Source organism: Lissotriton helveticus, chromosome 4_1 (assembly GCF_964261635.1).
Source record: "Lissotriton helveticus chromosome 4_1, aLisHel1.1, whole genome shotgun sequence".
NCBI lineage: Eukaryota > Metazoa > Chordata > Amphibia > Caudata > Salamandridae > Lissotriton > Lissotriton helveticus.
In genome coordinates, this window is record NC_136063.1 from 1,594,868,040 (window position 1) to 1,594,882,738 (window position 14,699).

General features: G+C 44.4%; 1 long non-coding RNA gene across 1 annotated transcript in view; it reads right to left on the minus strand.

Annotated features, from left to right (window-relative positions):
• LOC144827612 (uncharacterized) overlaps window positions 1-14,305 on the minus strand; it is an 81,051-nt gene extending 66,746 nt beyond the window's left edge. Inside the window, exon 1 of the long non-coding RNA XR_013610268.1 lies at window positions 14,170-14,305. This is a non-coding gene — a long non-coding RNA (uncharacterized LOC144827612). The remainder of the gene's footprint in view (window positions 1-14,169) is intronic.
• Between the last annotated feature and the right edge of the window lie 394 nt (window positions 14,306-14,699).

Consider the following 14,699-nt stretch of genomic DNA (forward strand, 5'->3'; position numbering starts at 1 on the left):
TGCACATGCCTGCATGTGTCTTTTTGTCTCTATACATGCTTTCTCCCACATGCTTTGAATACCTCAAACTGCTACCCCTGCCTTCTCTCTGTCCCTCCTAGTTTATTAATATTTCTTATTAGACAGACACCCCTGGATGTTGGGGTACAGATTCACACATTTTTGTCACAAAATAGAAATTTGGCAACACAACAATGGACATTTTACAGCATTATTGTGGCACTTTTTTGTACTTGTAATCCAGCTTTGTGAATCCTTCCAGCTGCTTCAGATGGACTGAAATAGGCCCCTCGCCTCATGTTATGTTTCCAACAGAGCTTGAGGGGCATTGTTAAAATTACATTCATAATTTGCCTTTGGCGCTGAGGCAGCTGACAGCTCTCTCTCTCTCTCCCTCTCCATCTCTCCCTCTCCCCCTTTGCCTCTCTCTCTTTCTGTTTCCCTCTCCCCTCATTCCTCCTCACCCGTTGAAAACCGTGACCTCAAGATACAACACACCCTCTTTTTCCTCCCCTTTCCTTCATTTGTCCCCTTGAAAAATGGGTTCTGGGCAAAACACTTAATCTCCCTGTGCCTAAAAATGAATGTGTCCATCTCTAATGCAGCTGGTGCTCATGTAATGCACTCTGATACCTTTGGGTCCAGTTTGTGCTATATAAAACTGCAACCACAAAAAGGGACCTGAAGCGTAGAGCTGTCCCTCTGGTGGAATACCAGCTGGTAAGGACTCAGATAGCAGAGCTGTCCCTCTGTGGTAAATAAATAATTAATTACCGGTTCTATTTTTGACTGGATACAATATAAACAGATAGCTCAATAAATAAGAGTCAAGATTCGAGGTAGCTGGAGTTGACAGGCTTTAATTAAGCATAAAAGGACAGGAACAGGACAGCCTGTACGGGAATGGGATGGCAGCTGCCGGGGGCAGGAATAGGCAATTGGGGCAACTTTTAATAACAGTGCACAATATTTATAGTTAAACAAATACATTGCATTCAATACAGTAGGCGTAGCAGTAGGCGGAGTTTGTAGCAGTCGCGAAAGATAAGGCATAAAGTGGGTGTAACAAGAGGTGTGTACAGGGCGTATACATAGACATGTGATGCAAACGTAACAGAATATGTCATAAACGGGGCGGAAACATGGAGGGGGCTACCTGAGCAGCTGGGACCTCTAACCTAGTGGTGCGCGTAAACTGGCAATGACGTGTTACCAGGGAGAACTGGGGGCTATGACTTCTGCACTAGAAGAGGAGACGAAAGTCTGGAGGGTCAGAGCGACATGTACCTAGGCATATCTAGTATCTGGTGTTTATAGTACATGTTGATAGAATCCAAAAGTTATCAGGGTAAAGGCTAACAGACACTAAGACTGGTGCATGCATTATTCTAAATGTATTGCATGTGCGAGGAATATTCTATGAATATGAATACAGTATTTCTCTTTCATGGAGACATAAAGGCTAGACTATGACGGAAACTATTGATGCGATTCAGTAGCTTAGGAATGCAGAGAAGGAGGGCTGGACTGATAACTAGAATCATAACATACCCTTGGCAGACTGGGAGGCAGAGCCAGTCCGAGCCGGGCACTGCGTGGCAAGAAGTAAGCTAAGGGTCAGGGATGCAGGTGGGGGCTGTATCGCTCCTCGGAGAGGGTTCAGGAGACAGGAGCTGAATCTGAGTCCGGGCCCTTTTGAGGCCTAGAAACGGGGATAATTCAATGAATTAACGTGCACACTGTGAAATGTGGCAACGTAGCTTTACATGGGCCTAATATTCGTTGTATTCACGAAGAACTGGCAACTGGCATACTAGAGATGGACACAACTGTAATTGCGTCTTTAATCGAACAGAGGGGAATACATGCATATCGATCATGCACATATAACATAAGATGGGGAACACGTAGGCACATATGACATGGCAAAATTTACTTTTCCACATTCCCTCCTTGTGCCCTACGTTTCCATCAGGAAACATCAATATTCATGATACCATCTATCATTTCATATAGCATCATTTGCTCGTCTGGAATTGTCTTGGAACGGGACTTAGGACTAGGAATACAAGAGGTAGCACACATACCGCAAATCGCAGGGCCACATTGTATACAGAGGCAGCAACTGAATATGATCGTTACTGCGATACCTAGGAATGACAATACTTTCCATCCCCAGGCAGATATAATACTCCAGAGCCAACCGGACCATGTCCAGGTGCCTGGATTCTGGTGTAACTGATGGGCAATTTTATGAAGTCTGGTTATAGCTGAATAAACAGACGGCGCGTTATTAGGAATGAAAATGCAGCAACTAGATCCGATGACTCTACATGCTCCTCCTCTATCGGCCAGTATGACGTCAAGAACGAGACGATTTTGGAGCACGACAAATCTCATAGCAGATTGCTCTTCGGTTAAGTTACCTAGAGCGGAAGTAGTCTCATTCACTACTTCTTCAAGGGTTCTGGTTAACCTACGTATTAACTTACTATTCTGGACAGGGCCTATAAAGAAGAAGAAACCTTTATTAAAGTCTTGATACTGTTCTAGAGTAGTTTCAGTTTGATCGACAATTGGGGACTCGATCTCCCCTCTATGTCTAACCTGTACTAGATGTGTGTTTCTATGATAATCAGATGGGGCTAGAAAAACTGGTGGCAGTAGGAAGGCAATGTAACATGTTCCATCCCAATCGAGGGGCAGACGAACATATGCGGTCTGACCACAAACAAAATAAGAATGACGTGAGGCTTTGAAAATAGATTTCCCACTGACAGTAGTAGTACAATCACTATGTCCCACATGTGCGGAACCATTCTTTCTGACACATAATTCGCCTCTGACTGGTAGTACTGAAATAGCAGGCAAATCTGGAGTAGTATCAGACTGAACATTCAGGACCATAAAATTCGAAGAATAATTACCTAAATTATAAACTTCATTTTCTAGATCTAACCCTGTTCTATGGGGGAGACCTTGCTTGTCTGGAAAACATGTTCTATTCAGAAGGGACATATCATTGGAGGATGACGTTAAAGTGGACCATGCTCCACACGAACCATTGTGTGGAAAACGGATAAGGAAAGAGTGGCAAAACTCCCTTCGGTGTCTGGAAAGGGGGGAGTCGACCACACACCCAACAATTAGTGGCATTGCTGGTCTGGTGTGAATAGTGTAACATTCTAATGAATGTATTATTTCTCATAGCAAGACGATAGGATAACTCGTGAGGAGGCAGATCGCTAAATGTGTGCTCTACTGTGGCATTAGAAAACTTATTTACATGAGAAATTGGAAAACATAAATGCAATGCATAACTTGTGCAGGTAACCATCATACTTAGAAACAATAGAAAACTTAGAAAAATGATACATCGTATAGAGTTTTGACTAACTCTCTCACTATGGGGGTCTATCTCATACATGTCAGAAACCTGTCTAACCGTTTCACCCGAGAGGGACTTAGACAATTAAACTGGCTGACTTATTTTACTAGACCGGAGCTTTGATTTATACTCCTGTTGCGGAGTTTTCTCTAACAGGGGAGGCTTGCATTCAGAGTCAATTTTTAGGCAGTCCTTAGAAATGTTCTTGGCAAATGTTTTTATACGCAATCCATGGAATTTCTTGATGTGGGACAGGTGGACCCAGCCTTTTCTTCCTTCTAGCTTGGCCGCCGTCCTCGTGGTTAACAAGACTAGACGTGGCTCCTTCCAGCGGGGCTCCAGCGGGCTTGAACGATCAAAGTTCCTGACCAACACGAGGTTGCCTGGAATGACCTCATGCGGTTTCACTTCAGTATTGTCTGGAAATGCAGCGGCAACCTGTGAACGACAAGAGTGTAGGGCAGACATCAAGGAAGCTAGGTAATCTGTCAACATATTACTGGAAACATCTGTAATACTGCGGGGTCTAGGTGTACCCCACATATTTGGGGGGCGGCCGAATACGACCTCATAAGGGGACAGACCTGATCTGGAATGTGCGACCATGCGCATGAAGAATAAAGCAACTGGCAGGGCAACTAGCCAGTCTACACCTTTCTCTTTACATGTCTTGGCAATACGGATTTTCAGGGTCTGATTATGTCTCTCTACGAGACCGGCTGCTTCAGGATGGCGTACACAATGGAACTTCCACTGGTACCCTAACAGAAGGGAAACATGTTTCATTAGCTCGGATGAGAATGGCTGGCCGTTATCAGAATACACGACCCTAGGGAGTCCATAACGGGGGAAGAATTCACGAACCAACTGCTTGGCAGTGGTCGCTGCTGTGTAATCTGGAACTGGATATGCTTCTGTCCACCTGGTCAAAGCGCATACAACTACAAGAACATACTTGAAACCTCGACATCGCTCCATCTGAATGTAATCCATCTGGAGGACTTCAAAAGGGTGGTCAGGAGGTTGGAATCCCCCTTGTTCCACCGGGACACTTTTACCTGGATTGAATTGGCAACATATCATACAGGTACGGACTTTCTGCTTGGCTGCAGCTCATAAGTGCTTGTTGAACCAAAGGTTCTGAATACTGTCTAACATAGCTTTTTCTCCTAGATGTGCTGGACTATGTGCGGTATTAATAATGACTTGAACCATAGAGTCGGGGAGAAACCATGTGGCTTTTCCCTTCGTCACCCATCCCTGATCTGTCTGGACCCCTCCTTGTTCAGACCATTTCTTGATGTCTTCGGGAGTGGCATGTAACTGTATGTCTATGACATCTTGTGTAGGGTCCTTAACTGTCATACAAGTAGTCGGATCTAGAGTGAGTGTCTGTGTCGGTTTAAAAGAACTTCCACGGAATGTGGAACTTGTACTGTCAGGGAGTGTCCTAACACTATGGAATCACTTTGTCTGATGGCTAGAGCTGTGGCTGCAACTGACTTGAGGCACGCAGGCAGAGCCTGGGCTACTGGATCTAATGTGCTCGAAAAATAAGCACAGGGCTTGTATTGTCCTGCTTGATCTTGTGTGAGAACAGATAATGCAGTACCATCACGTTCTGTGACAAAAAGTGTAAAAGGCTTACTGTAGTTCGGTGTAGCTAGAACAGGTGCTTGGCATAAGGCTTTCTTTAATTCATTAAAAACAAGTGTATGTTCCTGGGTCCAAGGGAGGACAGTCGATACGGCTGCCTCCTGTGTCGTTAACTGTATCAGTGGCTTGGCTAGAAATGCATACTGAGGAATCCATTGTCTGCAGTAAGAAGTGAGGCCAATAAAAGCTCGTACCTCCTTCTGTGTCTTGGGCTGTGGAAGACTCGCTATTAACTGGATACGGTCTGGTGTCAACTGCCTACCCCACTTGGACAGTAAGTGGCCTAAGTAGATCACTTGCTGGACACAGAATTGTAATTTGGAAGGGGACACCTTGTGCCCCATCTCGGCCAGGAAATACAGGACCGTGAGTGACGCACGCTCGCAATCACGTTCAGAACGGGCTGTGATCAGTAGATCATCGACATACTGGAGCAGGGCAGTGTCTGATGGCATGTGAATGTTGTCTAGTTGTCTTTTAAGTGCTTGACTGTAAATACTAGGACTTTCTGTGAAACCTTGAGGAGCTCGTGTGAATTTATAGCTCCTTCCATTTAAACAAAAACCGAAAAGGTACTGGCTGTCTGGATGAATGGGAACACTGAAAAATGCATTCTTGAGGTCGATAACGGTGAAAAATGTAGCTTCAGAATCAATAGCTGTCAATAGGGATGAAATATCTGGGACTACTGGATACTGGGGTATGATACATTTATTAAGTTCTCGAAGGTCAATCACTAATCGATATACTGGAGGTGCATTTGGATCAGTACGTTTCATGACTGGAATGATAGGAGAGTTACATACATTGGAGTCAGTTTCTACAACCACTCCTTGAGCAATAAGCTCGTCAATAATTTTGGATAAGGCTGCTACAGCCTCAGGTGGCAATCTGTACTGTCTGATCCGTGGCAAAACTATACCTTGTTTGAGAGTCACACGATGGGGTGTGATTTGCATAAAACCTACATCAGTTGGACCTTGCGCCCATAAATGCTGTGGTACATTCAGTAGTCTTGGATCAAAATCACGTAATACATAGTGACCTTTAAAGTCTCTTAAAAACAATCGGATTCCTTCTGGGGAACAGCATATAACTGCACCTAATTCTTTCAATGTTTTAATGCCTAACAAATTTTCTGGACATGATTTCGTAAGTAACAAATCAGTAGTTCGGGACAATGGACCAACTTCTAGAGTAACTGGCTTTGATATCTCGTTTACAATAGGCTTTCCTGAAAATCCAAGGGAAACATTTCTAGAGCCTGAGAGCGGAGCCCCTGGAACCTCGTCATGACTGATAGTAGTCCTACTTGCCCCTGTATCAATCAAAAACTTTCTGTCTTTCCCTAATACTTGACTGTGTACATAGGGACCCTCTTGATCTACAGGTATCTCGATGAGAGGCAAGCCTACCTCCCTCTCTAGGCTGTTTCATTAATACTGTTGATACTCTGGATACTCTGACTGGGCATACTGGTACATCTGCTGTGTAACATGCTGTGTTGCAGCGATAGGCTGCGGTGCTGGAACTGTCTGTTGTGCATTCTGTGGTGACTGAGAAGTCTGTGAAACTTGTTCTTGTCTAGGCGGACGTGGTCTTTCTTTAGTTTTACCAGTAGCTATATTGTGTTTCAGAACTGCACACTCGTTTATAAAATGACCTGGCTGTTTACAGTAATTGCAAGTCCCTTTAACGGGAGCTGCAGGATGACTGGCTTGATTCGGACCCCTCTTCTGACTGTCTTGTGGAACAGATTGTGCAACTAACACTTTCATTTTCGTGTCTTTCATACGTCTCCTCTCGTGTTCTTGCTCTTCCCTGATTCTATTCTGGTGGTACTGGAGCATCTGAAGCATTTGTGACGGGGTACTAGCTTGCCAGGTACTTTCGACTTTCAATACTCGATTTTTAACTTGTGGGCTTGAATTCTCGACTAGTTTAGTAACAAAAAGATGAGGGTATGACTCGCTACTTGTCCTCAAACCACTGTTGATAATAAAACATTTCTCAAATCTAGAATAAAAATCACTAGTGTCTTCATCCTGTTTCTGTTTACATGCTGAGATTGCATCCCAATCTTCCTTTTTCGTGGCTAGTAACCTTGGCAAAACTTGAATCAATAACTCGGGCAATTCTTTACATTTGTCCCCGAGACCGGTACCTGGTACTCGTATTTTATCTTCAGCTTCTAGAGCTGTCCAATCAATCTTTTTCTCTCCCACCTCCCATTCTTTTTCCTTGAGTTTTTCATATACCCCTGCGGGCAACAGGACCTTTAGCATTTTAATGATATCAGGATATGTGTATTCTCCCATACGGAGCATGTCTTTTAATTCTCGATGGAACCCTGCTGGATCTTTGTCGTGACAGGGAATTAATTTCTTCATCTCTAAGAGTTCCATCTTTGTAATAGGGGTGTAAACAAATACTCGTTGCATTTCACCACCCGGTGTCCTAACCGGATGTACCTCTCGTAACGGATGCTGTCTATCTATGTAAAATGGTTTACTTTCTGGAGGTGAGACGTGAACAAAATGCGGATTCAGAAACGTTCTATATTTGTGGCGCTGTTCTAGAATGATGCTAATTAAATCGGTACCTAAACCTCTCCATCTATATTGGAGTAACTCGTTCAGAACATCATGTAACGGACCTGGATCAGAATGTTGTCCCTCATACAGTGTAATGAGGTGCTGGATCATGTACATACCCACCAGTCGCTGCTCGGCTGGGGGCAGTTTCAGAAACATTTGTGCCACTATTTCGTCTGGAAAAGTGGTAGAATCAGTAGCCCATCGGACTGCTGATCGGGCTAGTTCTTGTTCATGCATGGTACTAAGTTCACTATGACCGATACGTGATTTCAGAATGTGATCGGTAGCTTGAAATACTTGCTCAAGATTCTCTTGTTCTAGTGCTGGAAGGTGAAAAACTTTCTTGTGTTCTAGGCGTGAATGTCGGTCTGGAAATCTAGATTTACCTACATACGCTATTCTGGCGGTATTCTCGTCTTCTACCTCTTCAGTATCAGTGTTGTCTTCTTTCTCGCTTACTTGTGCTGCTTTGCGTTTCTCGTGTAACCTTATTATTTCCTTACGAATTTTCTTGTACATACTGTCTATACTACTGAGTGTCTTGTGTCTTCCCTCGGCTATATGATCACTCCACTTTGTCAGAACTCTCATTTCGATCGGATCTTTAGTCGGACAATCTTGTTCCCTTATTAAACAATTGATTAAAAATTTTAATAGCATGAGCTGAGTCTCAGCTTTCCTTAGAGACATGATTTCGCCAATACTTTCTGGATCGTCTCCTGTACGGATGAAACGATATATTCTGTCTAGATCTTCTTTCATATTCGGTAGGGTGTCCAAATACTCGGTCACCCGTCTTACACGCAATGAATATATAACCATATTATCATCGCCTGGGACTGGATCATAACGGCATTCGGTGAGAGCTCGTCTGATATCTGCAACAGACTGATATTTGGGCGTACGCTGTAACGCACGTTCATGTAACTCGACTAATGTTACACGTTTGTGTGGCGGCGGGGTACCAGGAGGACCTCCCCCCGCGGCCCCTAAACTGGAATCGTCGACAGATACTCTTCGTGCTGGCAGAGTGACCGATATAGCGGGTACTTGTACTACGGGCTGGACCGGGGGTACCGTAACAGGTGCTGTAACAGGTGCCCCGGTGGCTGGAGGAACAGGAATTACATTATTTACAGGAGCTGGCGGAACAGGATTTGCATATTCTGGGACTGTGTCGTCCAAATAGGACGAGAGAAAAATATCAGCTGCGGTTGGTTTGTGACGTAGCTTAATCGGCTACTAATGGCGGCGGAAAATTACATGGTGCTTCCGGGGTTGCTTTTGGCAAGCCCTCGGCAAGAAGAGGATACATACCCTTAATGAGGGCATTTCTCTGTCTGTCTGACCGTTCGGCTTTAACTCGTTCACCTATTTCAATTAATTCCCTTTCTTGGGCTCTTTCTGAGGATTCTCTACTTAATTCTGACTTTCTGATTTCTTTTTCGGTTCTTTTATGAGATTCTTTGCGCCATAACTCGATGGCATCTTTCTGGGACTGTCTGGCTTTCTTTTTCCATAATGCTTCTTCTACTCGCATGATGCACTCGGCATCCCATGTATCTGATACGGGCCATCTATATATTTCCTCTAATTCTTTGGTGTACTCTACCCATAAGTCTAGATATAATATGGCACTTATGCCATGTTTATGATACATAAAATGACCTGGACTGTCCCTAGGCGGGACAGGAACTGCTTCCTCGAGCAGACCTTTTCTGGTTTTTAACTGACGTAACTTTGTGAACAGAGGCATAACTTAGACTGGAATCTGGACACAATACAATACACGATAAACACAATAATAATTTAAGAAAACAAATCACTCATACCACGACATTGAAAACACATGAAATAACATTTAAAACAACAGTTCGGACAGAATATTACCTGGAATACTGAAAACAGAATACATGAATTTCTCGAGAACAGAACTTACTAGAACAGAAACTTACTAGAATGACTAGATGCACTGCTAAAACAGTACGAAACTTACCGGTCCCATAAAGAGACACGTCAGGACCCGCATCCACCTAGGTGGACACTTCGTGTTGGATCTGTGTACCCAAACCCACGGACCAGAGACAAATTAATTGACCCTGTCTAGATACTACCCCAGCAACGGTACTCACCGGGCAGCAAGAACGGAAGGCCTCGGACTGGACTGGACTGCTACGACGACGGACGGACGAACTTCGGACTTCAGTTACATTACAGGTGGGCCTCCGGATACCTCGGACCTTGGACTCTCGGCTTGGGCTCTGGTCGGGACTCGCCGCGTTCCTCCACCGCCTCGTCTGGATGCTGGACCGCAACCTCCGTCTCCTCCGTGGGCCTGAGGGATACTTGAAGCAGAAATATCTGCACGTGGCCGGTATGGTTCCGTCACGGCTGCAGAGGATCAGGGGGCCTGCGTGGCTTCTCCGGCGCGTGGGGAAAGGGCAAGTCCCTATTCGGGCGCCATTATGTGGTAAATAAATAATTAATTACCGGTTCTATTTTTGACTGGATACAATATAAACAGATAGCTCAATAAATAAGAGTCAAGATTCGAGGTAGCTGGAGTTGACAGGCTTTAATTAAGCATAAAAGGACAGGAACAGGACAGCCTGTACGGGAATGGGATGGCAGCTGCCGGGGGCAGGAATAGGCAATTGGGGCAACTTTTAATAACAGTGCACAATATTTATAGTTAAACAAATACATTGCATTCAATACAGTAGGCGTAGCAGTAGGCGGAGTTTGTAGCAGTCGCGAAAGATAAGGCATAAAGTGGGTGTAACAAGAGGTGTGTACAGGGCGTATACATAGAAATGTGATGCAAATGTAACAGAATATGTCATAAACGGGGCGGAAACATGGAGGGGGCTACCTGAGCAGCTGGGACCTCTAACCTAGTGGTGCGCGTAAACTGGCAATGACGTGTTACCAGGGAGAACTGGGGGCTATGACTTCTGCACTAGAAGAGGAGACGAAAGTCTGGAGGGTCAGAGCGACATGTACCTAGGCATATCTAGTATCTGGTGTTTATAGTACATGTTGATAGAATCCAAAAGTTATCAGGGTAAAGGCTAACAGACACTAAGACTGGTGCATGCATTATTCTAAATGTATTGCATGTGCGAGGAATATTCTATGAATATGAATACAGTATTTCTCTTTCATGGAGACATAAAGGCTAGACTATGACGGAAACTATTGATGCGATTCAGTAGCTTAGGAATGCAGAGAAGGAGGGCTGGACTGATAACTAGAATCATAACATACTCTTGGCAGACTGGGAGGCAGAGCCAGGCCGAGCCGGGCACTGCCTGGCAAGAAGTAAGCTAAGGGTCAGGGATGCAGGTGGGGGCTGTATCGCTCCTCGGAGAGGGTTCAGGAGACAGGAGCTGAATCTGAGTCCGGGCCCTTTTGAGGCCTAGAAACGGGGATAATTCAATGAATTAACGTGCACACTGTGAAATGTGGCAACGTAGCTTTACATGGGCCTAATATTCGTTGTATTCACGAAGAACTGGAAACTGGCATACTAGAGATGGACACAACTGTAATTGCGTCTTTAATCGAACAGAGGGGAATACATGCATATCGATCATGCACATATAACATAAGATGGGGAACACGTAGGCACATATGACATGGCAAAATTTACTTTTCCACATTTCCAGTAATCCATCTTTTTGTTAAGACTGAGAGAGCAGGGGCACCCTCAGAAAACTCTCAGGGCAGGGCCTTGCACTGTACAGCTGGCCCTCACGCATATGCCAACATTTTGAAATAGAAAGAGTAAAATTTTGAGAGAAAACAAAGGGTGGACTTTATTTTCCTCCTTGAGGTACATTCAAGCAAAGGCAATATTAGACACCTTTTACTTAAAAAATGGGCGTCTCCTACCTGAACCAGGTCTGCTGGCATGCATGCTTATGGTACTCACTCTGGTTAGTAATTTCCCAATGAGTATACCTCGTTTAAAACTGGTCTCAGCCAGTTGTCAGACAGCAGGCCTATCCCATGGGAATAACGTCTGTCAACAACAGGTATCGGATAGCAGAGCTACCCCTCGAGACACTCATGTAACCTTTAGCATACAACTCGTTGCACGTAATTATTCCAAGCACAAACATTGGCCCTTTGCTGTAACAGAGCCTCTGGTGTTTATAAGCTATGGAGACGGCAAAGTAGAGTAGAGAGAAATGTCATCCATGCAGAATTATATGCCCACTCCACCCCCCCCCCCCCCCCGCCCTCTCCTGCCCCTGAGAGATAGGAGCTGAAAGGGGAAGGAGGGAGAGAGAGAGAAGGGACAGCGGTAGAAGAGACGTGAGAAGGAGTCTATGAAGAGGAGGGATGCTGTCAAGGCAGGGGGTAAAGTAGGAGCGAGGGAGGCGAGAGTCGCTGAGAATGCAGCCTCTTAACCTGTGAAATCGTATCAATGGGCCGGGCCCACTGACACGATTGTACTTCTGCTTCTGTAATCTAATGCTGCAGGAGGAAGCAGGCAGCTATTACGGCTGTAGGGCCCAATAAGATGTCACCGTTTTTTTTTTGCTGCCTGCCGGAGACCTTTTTCATGGCCAAAAAGGTAAATATCCCGGTCATTGCACTCTTCAGCTGATTTCGCAATTATTTAGTGAATCGCAAAATTGCAAAATGCTGGGGGTCTGTTTAGGTGTTCATCATCAAAAGCCATCTCTTTCTGGTTTGAAAGCAAGGTGGTTAGGTGCTGCATATAGCAGCAGCAGCACACTGAGCTGTGGGGGAGGCGCACTTTGCAGAATTACATCTGTCTGTAGGTCTCGTGAAACCTCTCACACCATATTTTAGCCGTTCGAAAGGCCCAAGGGTGCACTAGGAATCAGTGCTTAATTTGTAAAAAATAATAACTGCCAGGGCCCACTTTGCAGTGACCACCGCAGCGTGCACTACCCATGGCCCCTGTTAGCTCTGGCATGGGGCAATGGATAGTATGACAGTATAAAAAAAACTACCAATCATCACACTGTTACGATTATGACAAATCAGACTATTCTAGGCCACTCAAAGCTATGATAATAGTGTGAGCAGCTGGTATTTTTCTTTTTTTAATGTATATTGACTTATTAAAACATTGTTGTGCTCATCTCAAAATCAGGCCATGTGGTGGACTGTTACTAGAACCGGTGCTGGCAATTAATTGCCCGTGCCGAGCACCGAAAACCACTGGCTCAGATTAAGCACTGCTAGGAATACACAAGTAATTAGCGCAGGGACTACCCTAAAGGCAAAATTAATGTGAAATTTTAGGTCACACTTTCAATGCAAGGCATAGTATGGGCTTACCAAGAACATGCACGCCTAGGAGCCTTCCCATTGCTTACTAATGATTGCTTTTCCTGTCACTCTCATTTGCCTGCATTTTATATGTGTCCCACCTTGTTAATTTTGTGTTCGTCCCTTCATTGGAGCATTGCTCCTTTAGCATCTCTTCTGATTGGCAGCCATCTCTGCTTCCGCCACTTGCTTTTCAAGCACTACTTTTATTTTAAGCACTTCTTGAGTGTGCATGTGTTTTCGTGCGGTATCCTTCTGCACTCTGTGTTGCTCTATTGTCCATGTGCTTCTCTCTGCCCACTTTCATATTGCGCTCATACTCTTGTACTATCCCCACCACTGCCATTGCTCTCGCCCATGTACTTCTCCCTGTGTGCTGCACTTTCCTCTCTCGCCCACTGCTTCTCCTTCCCAGCCCCACATTGCATCTTGCTTCCCTGCATCCATGTCCTCCATTTTTGCACTTTACTTCTCCCCATCCCTGCCATCTATGTACACATGCATAACGAAACTTGAGGGAGGCCCCCTGCAAAGACACAAAGGCCCCCCGCTTCGAATTTAATCCAGAGCTCTGAGGCCAGAGTACTGTGCTGAGGGGGCACCCTGCAGCTTGGGGGCTCCCGCACCGCAGGGGCTGCGGGGGCCTGTGTTACACCACTGTCTGTATTATTTCGGTTCCCCCTTTGTTGCTTTCCCCACCTGTGCCCTACGTGTTCCTCTCCTGACCCACACTTAAAAAACATATACTATTAACTTTTAGCGTCGATTTGACAATCTAAATCAGATCCGTCCACCAAAAAAAGCAGCTGTGTGATGTGCGATGTGCCTGCCTACAAAATAAAGTGGCCAGTCAAACCACATATTTTTTTTCAATTATATTTAGCCATGCTGCAATCCATTGGGGATGATGTACAGCATGGCTACAACCATCAACAAAACAAATAAGTATCAAAGGAGAGCCCTAATCGCTTTGACAATGTTTGATTTTAATATAAGTTTGTGCCCATACATTAATGCGGCTATATCAAAAATATATTTAAACACTGTTAGAGTCACAATGTAATAAACATTGATTTAATATTAATCCTAGTATTAAAAAAGCAAAATTCCCTTTTAAGTTGCAGAATATTGAAACCTATCAGATCTTTTTGCAAACAAAATAACTGTTGTAATCAAACTTTTGTCTTCTATAGTACTATTTTCTAACTATAAAATCACCTCGTCATGTACGTTATAAGGTCCAAAAAGAACTCCTTGTCTTCGTGTTCATGGTAAAATAGACGTGCTTGATCTTCAGTAAGCGTGATCTCCTTTTGCATTGCAATCACAAAGCCTTTCTCATGGATCTTTTCCAGAACAGCATCTGTATTGGAAGCATACAATTTGAATGATGAGAGGATATATTTGCAAATAGGGACCCATCTTGCTTTTTTTTGCCATTGTTATTCCAATAACATGTTTACACTGGTTGTTGTTTTTTTATCGAATATGACATTAGGCTGGCAAACTAACGAAAAAGGTTGAGAGTTTTAGGGCCTCATTTAAAGTTTGGCAGATGGGATATTTCATCGCAAACATGACGGATTTCCCGTTCACCTTATTAAAAGTGCATTATATCCTATGGTACTTGGAATAAGTCAGACGGTATATCCCTCATGTTTGTGACTGAGTAATCCTTTCGTCAGCAGAGTAATGGCTGTCAGAGGTTTTGTCATTTGCCCGCCCACCCTATCTTGAGTGGGCAGACA